The 8,002-nt window shown below is 39.2% G+C and overlaps 12 non-coding genes across 12 annotated transcripts; all 12 read right to left on the bottom strand.

The window, feature by feature from the left end:
* Positions 1-48: 48 nt before the first annotated feature.
* Positions 49-212, bottom strand: LOC124322109. Its single transcript, XR_006914462.1, has one exon. It is a non-coding gene; the product is annotated as a U1 spliceosomal RNA (small nuclear RNA).
* A 509-nt stretch (positions 213-721) lies between these two features.
* LOC124322260 lies at positions 722-912 on the bottom strand. Its single transcript, XR_006914606.1, has one exon. It is a non-coding gene; the product is annotated as a U2 spliceosomal RNA (small nuclear RNA).
* Positions 913-1,422: 510 nt separating this feature from the next.
* On the bottom strand, positions 1,423-1,644 carry LOC124322532. The gene has a single exon (XR_006914812.1). It is a non-coding gene; the product is annotated as a small nucleolar RNA U3 (small nucleolar RNA).
* Positions 1,645-2,398: 754 nt separating this feature from the next.
* On the bottom strand, positions 2,399-2,517 carry LOC124323045. The gene has a single exon (XR_006915292.1). It is a non-coding gene; the product is annotated as a 5S ribosomal RNA (ribosomal RNA).
* A 748-nt stretch (positions 2,518-3,265) lies between these two features.
* On the bottom strand, positions 3,266-3,384 carry LOC124323068. The gene has a single exon (XR_006915314.1). It is a non-coding gene; the product is annotated as a 5S ribosomal RNA (ribosomal RNA).
* Positions 3,385-3,587: 203 nt separating this feature from the next.
* Positions 3,588-3,710, bottom strand: LOC124322932. Its single transcript, XR_006915185.1, has one exon. It is a non-coding gene; the product is annotated as a U5 spliceosomal RNA (small nuclear RNA).
* A 574-nt stretch (positions 3,711-4,284) lies between these two features.
* Positions 4,285-4,426, bottom strand: LOC124322740. Its single transcript, XR_006915007.1, has one exon. It is a non-coding gene; the product is annotated as a U4 spliceosomal RNA (small nuclear RNA).
* A 404-nt stretch (positions 4,427-4,830) lies between these two features.
* On the bottom strand, positions 4,831-4,920 carry Trnah-gug. Its single transcript is given in 2 exon segments — positions 4,831-4,865; positions 4,884-4,920. It is a non-coding gene; the product is annotated as a tRNA-His (tRNA).
* A 192-nt stretch (positions 4,921-5,112) lies between these two features.
* Positions 5,113-5,276, bottom strand: LOC124322107. Its single transcript, XR_006914461.1, has one exon. It is a non-coding gene; the product is annotated as a U1 spliceosomal RNA (small nuclear RNA).
* Positions 5,277-5,785: 509 nt separating this feature from the next.
* On the bottom strand, positions 5,786-5,976 carry LOC124322282. The gene has a single exon (XR_006914626.1). It is a non-coding gene; the product is annotated as a U2 spliceosomal RNA (small nuclear RNA).
* A 510-nt stretch (positions 5,977-6,486) lies between these two features.
* LOC124322531 lies at positions 6,487-6,708 on the bottom strand. Its single transcript, XR_006914811.1, has one exon. It is a non-coding gene; the product is annotated as a small nucleolar RNA U3 (small nucleolar RNA).
* A 754-nt stretch (positions 6,709-7,462) lies between these two features.
* Positions 7,463-7,581, bottom strand: LOC124323043. The gene has a single exon (XR_006915291.1). It is a non-coding gene; the product is annotated as a 5S ribosomal RNA (ribosomal RNA).
* Between the last annotated feature and the right edge of the window lie 421 nt (positions 7,582-8,002).

Here is an 8,002-nt window from a genome sequence, read left to right as displayed (position 1 = left end):
TCAACTTCCGGCAGATGACAAGAATTTTTCTTACATTTATAGTGTGTTCAGGGAACGGCGCGAACGCAGTCCCCCACTACCAAAAATTGTACTCCCGAGTTAATCACATTTGGATTAATCGCAAGGGTCAGCCCATCCTTAGTGCAATGGAAAGGCCTCGCCCTGGAGGAACCACCTTGGTGATCATGGTTGCCTCTGAGCCAGGTAAGTATGATTGTGGATGCTTTTTCACTTTGTTTAATACTTTGTATACAGCAGAACAATATTGACAAAGAGTGTTCAAGTATTTGACTGACGTTTAGAGAATACCACCCACTTTCTTTCATCGACTTGAATTACGAACTCGAGCAAAATATAGTAAATAAAGCTCAGTATTTATTTCATGGTCTTGATCTTTGCAAATACTTTTCAAGAAACAAATTGCTTGTTTTTTTTCATTTGGTCGTCCAATTGGCAAATAAGAAAATAAGAAAATCGACTTTTCATATGAAAATACACGCATCTTCATATTTTAAAAAAAAACATCACATCGAAAGATGAACAGTACTAATTAGTTAACACAATCAAGTACGTATTTTTTTATGCTTTTCTTGATATTACGAAAAAAATACAATTAGAAAAAATTACAAACATGTCTACATGACAGTTTTGCAATTATACATGGTCTTTTATTATACGGTGCTAAGACAATTTCTGTTTTATTCAATATGTTCTCCCTCATAGAGGGTGAGCCGATCCCGGAGGTACTGCAATACCGGGTCAACCCGTGGCGGGAGCAGTGCAAGCACTGTATTCCCACCGTATGCCAAAAATCAGTTTAATATTCTGGGGTCCATTTGAACCCGTATCAGATATTAAGCTGATAAGAACAGATACTACACTTTGATCTTAGCCAAAAGGCCGAGAAGCGATAATGTTACAAGGATTACTGCCCAAAATAACCACTGAGGTTCAACACATTTCCGGTGGTGTACGAAGAATACTCATATCACTCAAAACATTCAAGAAATGCTATAAAATATTGAGTTGTTCATTTTTCCAGACGCGACCACTTGATGCTTATAAAGTTCATTTTCATTTGTTTTATTATGCTCATACTGTATTAAGGGAGATACAATTTACGCTGAAGGCGTTGCAAATTTTACTCTCGTTATCACACTAGGTCCTTTTTTTTCAGAATATGGCTTTGCCACGCCACCTGACGACAAAAGCTCTGAACGATAATTAATCATGATTAAATAACAATAACTAAAAGAATGCAATACGATCATAAAGTCATGACACATCCTCAAATTGACCAACCTCACTTTCACAATTTATTTTGCCATACAAGCAGATGATTTAAGGACACGAATACCTGGAATTATTATTAAGATGTATCTCTTTAGATTTTCAAGAATTTAAATTTGTTTTATCATCTCAACCACTCTGAACACGCTAGTTTCCTTCCGCTATTTCACATGGATTTAACGGAAACGGTCCTCAATGACTGTGTTTGATGCTGTCGAGACAGCTACACTCACAGCCTGTTTCACGCTCAGAAACCAGCGTCTTAACTCGTCATCGTGGGTTGAAAGGAGACAAGTTTCTGGTGGGAAACAAGTCAAGATATACTACAGAAATGATCCTGTGAAGTATGATCTTAAATGCAATGTTATTTTGCAGAACTCTAAATAAGGTTTGTACGATCAATGAGCTTTGGCGTAAATTACAGTGCATAGATCGATATTTCGGAATATTAAATTGAGATTTGCAATACTTGACGCACACAGTACATACATTGTCAGGTCTTGCATTTTGTTCATTTATTGAAACACCGAGAAGCTCTTTAATAGTTATAGAACAAGTGACGAGACCAATTTTGGACACAATAAAGAATCCGCGTGCTCATCAAATCAATTTATTACAGTAATGTATTATCGATTGAGAGCCCATTTATCAGCTGGGTGTTTGGCGTGCACCTATAATCCTGCTTCGGGGAGGCTTGGTAGAGTGGATGGCTTGAGTTTAGGAGCCCTGTTTCGTGATACCGCATGTTGATCAGGTGCCCGCACTAAGCTTGACATCAGCATGGATCTGCTAGAGGAATCTAGTAGGTGCAGGTTAGCTAAGGAGGAGCGTAGTGGGTCAGGAGGGAAACCTAGCAGCCAAAAGTTCCCGTGTTCGGCAGTAGTGGGATCGTGCCAGTGAGTGGGCGTCATGCAACAGCCTCAACAAAATAGCCAAACCTCTATCTTTTTTTTTGTCGTTAAAACTACCGAGATCAAACAAACATGCGTTCTACAATATATGGTATCATTAATCAAAGTCCCAGCAATACCCTTTTCAACTAATACCTAAAGAATACATTATATTCCATGTCTCATCTAACTTGGGGAGCAAAAATAAAATTACACCATGCCAACAGCATCCCGTATTCCCAAGCGGTCACCCATCCAAGTACTAACGGGACCCGACATAGCTTAACTTCCGGGAGCTGACGAGACCGGGTGAGTTCTATGTGGTATGGCCGTTGACATCAATTCAGTCGCCATTACCCGACCATATTCGCCTCTAAATCTAGTTCTAATGCTTGCTTACTTTCTGTTCGAAATACACACCAACCTTAGCCAAACAAACGAGGACATATAAGTACATTTGTCAATGGACAACCGAATATAAAATTTGATAATATTTCCAAACGCCACTATTTTTGGCTAACTGTCATTTTTAATTTTCTCGTTCCGGGGATGTCCGATCAATGAGCCAACAATCCAAGTGTCATAAGGCTAACGATTGCTTCCCTTACTTAGCTTGCGTTGCATAAGGATCTCAGAGTCAGAGAGATTAGATAGAGCTGCCCGAAGAAACCACCAACGTACAAGCCTCTCGGCTGTGCCGTGCGCTTCGCGCTTTACTTAGCTTGCGTTGCATAAGGATCTCAGAGCCAGAGAGATTAGATAGAGCTGCCCGAAGAAACCACCAACGTACAAGCCTCTCGGCTGTGCCGTGCGCTTCGCGCACGGCGTTTCAAATATCTTTCAGCAACAAAGAGGTTGGAGGACGTCTAGTAGCCTCTCGGCTGTGCCGTGCGCTTCGCGCACGGCGTTTCAAATATCTTTCAGCAACAAAGAGGTTGGAGGACGTCTAGTAGGCAATATCCAGTAAAAAATACGTTCCTTCCATTTTCAACTAATGCCAAAATAATACATTGTAGTCCATGTAGTATCACCCATCTTGGGAAGCACTTCAATTCAATTGGATTCACAAAAATAAAATAATTCCATGCCAACAGCATCCCGTATTCCCAAGCGGTCACCCATCCAAGTACTAACGGGACCCGACATAGCTTAACTTCCGGGAGCTGACGAGACCGAGTGAGTTCTATGTGGTATGGCCGTTGACATTAAACTAGACGCAATTACCCGACCATATTCGCCTCTAATCTATTACTTGTGCTTGAGATTTATCTTTTTGAAATACACACTAATCTTACCAAAACCACCGAAAAACTATCAGTTTGTCATTTTACAAATGTTGTCAGTATGTAGTAGTAGAATATCTTTGTTTCCGCATACAGACGTTTTTAATTTTTCATTTATTCAAAGTGCCCAATCAGAAGACCGGGCGTTAAAAAAATAAGTCATATAGACTCATCAATGCTCCTAACCACGGAAATCTTTAGTAAAAGGCGAAAGATTTATCCGGGTATTGATTAGAAACCAGAGTAAATAACAGTGGTATGCCTTGTATTTATATTCATTTCAAAATTTTGAAGTGCGCTTGTAAGGTTTTTTTTCGAAACATGCGTTTACATATCAAAATCCTTGTGCAATTCTTTATCAATGGGTACAGTTATTTTAAAGTAAATATCATGTATAAAGCTCGTTAACATGTTTTTGAACGAAACAGTTGTGCGCAGTGTTATTTTTGAAAAAAATGAACGATCTTTATGGTACAAGCCCAACACGTAGGTGGTGGGATCAGATGTTTACCCCGACATTCACCCTACAGCGGTTAACAATTTATTGAACTTCCCCTTTAAACATGGTGGAATCTTTTCACCTTGTCATTTGGAATCACCTTTTCAAATATTTTCCCCGTGTTCACAATGTTCCAACTGACTGATATTAATGGCCTTCAGCGAACGAATTAATCAGCCTTGTCTGACGTGCAATACCAACTAAATGGAAACAAAAATCACTTATACGATTTCACTTTCACCGTTTAATGTTATAAACACACTATGCAACACTCCAATTTTTCTAACTGACTGTAATTTTTTTTTTCTTGTACGCTGAAATGCTCCTGATGGAGCTATCAAAAATTGCCGACGACAAAGATTATTTCACTTCATCGTGGCGGGGTATTGGTTAAAGTTTTCAACTAGCAATAATCACACCTCGGGAGACCCTCATTGGTTATGATATTGCCACTGCGCAAAGCTAAATTATAATCAGAAAAGCAAGTCTACTTAAGCATTTGCTGAATTCGTTCTGCTTGGACGTGTTGGACCAACAATTTCGTTCAGAAATATTCATTTAGATTACCCTAGGCAAATTTTAATTTCCATCTCCCATTGGACTAATACCAACAGGGGACAGTTCATTACATACATGAAATAATTTTTGTCTTAATATCGGGTCAAATACTTGAAATTCTGTAAATGTGTATTTTTCTTCCATACATTTCAACAACTTCCTGCACACACAAAAAAAGGGAGGGGGAATTTCAGGTTTTCATTCCAAATTGTTTTTCACATTATGAACTATTGAAGTGAGCGAGCATTACTTTCCAACCAAACAAAATTTATAGTTAATCTGCGTGTTGACGTGAAAAATCAGTTTTCAGTGCCGTGACCAGGATTCGAACCTGGGTTACTACGGATTCATATCTAGTAGGTACCACAACGTAGGGTCCTAACCACTAGACGATCACGGCCAATCCATTGGCCATGATGATTTATATTAAAGTAGCTAAACATGAATTTCATTACTTTGTTGTTTCTTCCCAGAAAGAAAATCTGATGCTTCGCGTATTCCCAAGCGGTCAACCCTACCGTTTACTAACGGGACCAGATTTAGTTCAACTTCCGGCAGATGACAAGAATTTTTCTTACATTTATAGTGTGTTCAGGGAACGGCGCGAACGCAGTCCCCCACTACCAAAAATTGTACTCCCGAGTTAATCACATTTGGATTAATCGCAAGGGTCAGCCCATCCTTAGTGCAATGGAAAGGCCTCGCCCTGGAGGAACCACCTTGGTGATCATGGTTGCCTCTGAGCCAGGTAAGTATGATTGTGGATGCTTTTTCACTTTGTTTAATACTTTGTATACAGCAGAACAATATTGACAAAGAGTGTTCAAGTATTTGACTGACGTTTAGAGAATACCACCCACTTTCTTTCATCGACTTGAATTACGAACTCGAGCAAAATATAGTAAATAAAGCTCAGTATTTATTTCATGGTCTTGATCTTTGCAAATACTTTTCAAGAAACAAATTGCTTGTTTTTTTTCATTTGGTCGTCCAATTGGCAAATAAGAAAATAAGAAAATCGACTTTTCATATGAAAATACACGCATCTTCATATTTAAAAAAAAAACATCACATCGAAAGATGAACAGTACTAATTAGTTAACACAATCAAGTACGTATTTTTTTATGCTTTTCTTGATATTACGAAAAAAATACAATTAGAAAAAATTACAAACATGTCTACATGACAGTTTTGCAATTATACATGGTCTTTTATTATACGGTGCTAAGACAATTTCTGTTTTATTCAATATGTTCTCCCTCATAGAGGGTGAGCCGATCCCGGAGGTACTGCAATACCGGGTCAACCCGTGGCGGGAGCAGTGCAAGCACTGTATTCCCACCGTATGCCAAAAATCAGTTTAATATTCTGGGGTCCATTTGAACCCGTATCAGATATTAAGCTGATAAGAACAGATACTACACTTTGATCTTAGCCAAAAGGCTGAGAAGCGATAATGTTACAAGGATTACTGCCCAAAATAACCACTGAGGTTCAACACATTTCCGGTGGTGTACGAAGAATACTCATATCACTCAAAACATTCAAGAAATGCTATAAAATATTGAGTTGTTCATTTTTCCAGACGCGACCACTTGATGCTTATAAAGTTCATTTTCATTTGTTTTATTATGCTCATACTGTATTAAGGGAGATACAATTTACGCTGAAGGCGTTGCAAATTTTACTCTCGTTATCACACTAGGTCCTTTTTTTTCAGAATATGGCTTTGCCACGCCACCTGACGACAAAAGCTCTGAACGATAATTAATCATGATTAAATAACAATAACTAAAAGAATGCAATACGATCATAAAGTCATGACACATCCTCAAATTGACCAACCTCACTTTCACAATTTATTTTGCCATACAAGCAGATGATTTAAGGACACGAATACCTGGAATTATTATTAAGATTTATCTCTTTAGATTTTCAAGAATTTAAATTTGTTTTATCATCTCAACCACTCTGAACACGCTAGTTTCCTTCCGCTATTTCACATGGATTTAACGGAAACGGTCCTCAATGACTGTGTTTGATGCTGTCGAGACAGCTACACTCACAGCCTGTTTCACGCTCAGAAACCAGCGTCTTAACTCGTCATCGTGGGTTGAAAGGAGACAAGTTTCTGGTGGGAAACAAGTCAAGATATACTACAGAAATGATCCTGTGAAGTATGATCTTAAATGCAATGTTATTTTGCAGAACTCTAAATAAGGTTTGTACGATCAATGAGCTTTGGCGTAAATTACAGTGCATAGATCGATATTTCGGAATATTAAATTGAGATTTGCAATACTTGACGCACACAGTACATACATTGTCAGGTCTTGCATTTTGTTCATTTATTGAAACACCGAGAAGCTCTTTAATAGTTATAGAACAAGTGACGAGACCAATTTTGGACACAATAAAGAATCCGCGTGCTCATCAAATCAATTTATTACAGTAATGTATTATCGATTGAGAGCCCATTTATCAGCTGGGTGTTTGGCGTGCACCTATAATCCTGCTTCGGGGAGGCTTGGTAGAGTGGATGGCTTGAGTTTAGGAGCCCTGTTTCGTGATACCGCATGTTGATCAGGTGCCCGCACTAAGCTTGACATCAGCATGGATCTGCTAGAGGAATCTAGTAGGTGCAGGTTAGCTAAGGAGGAGCGTAGTGGGTCAGGAGGGAAACCTAGCAGCCAAAAGTTCCCGTGTTCGGCAGTAGTGGGATCGTGCCAGTGAGTGGGCGTCATGCAACAGCCTCAACAAAATAGCCAAACCTCTATCTTTTTTTTTGTCGTTAAAACTACCGAGATCAAACAAACATGCGTTCTACAATATATGGTATCATTAATCAAAGTCCCAGCAATACCCTTTTCAACTAATACCTAAAGAATACATTATATTCCATGTCTCATCTAACTTGGGGAGCAAAAATAAAATTACACCATGCCAACAGCATCCCGTATTCCCAAGCGGTCACCCATCCAAGTACTAACGGGACCCGACATAGCTTAACTTCCGGGAGCTGACGAGACCGGGTGAGTTCTATGTGGTATGGCCGTTGACATCAATTCAGTCGCCATTACCCGACCATATTCGCCTCTAAATCTAGTTCTAATGCTTGCTTACTTTCTGTTCGAAATACACACCAACCTTAGCCAAACAAACGAGGACATATAAGTACATTTGTCAATGGACAACCGAATATAAAATTTGATAATATTTCCAAACGCCACTATTTTTGGCTAACTGTCATTTTTAATTTTCTCGTTCCGGGGATGTCCGATCAATGAGCCAACAATCCAAGTGTCATAAGGCTAACGATTGCTTCCCTTACTTAGCTTGCGTTGCATAAGGATCTCAGAGTCAGAGAGATTAGATAGAGCTGCCCGAAGAAACCACCAACGTACAAGCCTCTCGGCTGTGCCGTGCGCTTCGCGCTTTACTTAGCTTGCGTTGCATAAGGATCTCAGAGCCAGAGAGATTA

This window comes from Daphnia pulicaria, chromosome 1, assembly GCF_021234035.1.
Source record: "Daphnia pulicaria isolate SC F1-1A chromosome 1, SC_F0-13Bv2, whole genome shotgun sequence".
Classification (NCBI taxonomy): domain Eukaryota; kingdom Metazoa; phylum Arthropoda; class Branchiopoda; order Diplostraca; family Daphniidae; genus Daphnia; species Daphnia pulicaria.
This window is presented reverse-complemented; position numbering and strand designations above follow the sequence as displayed.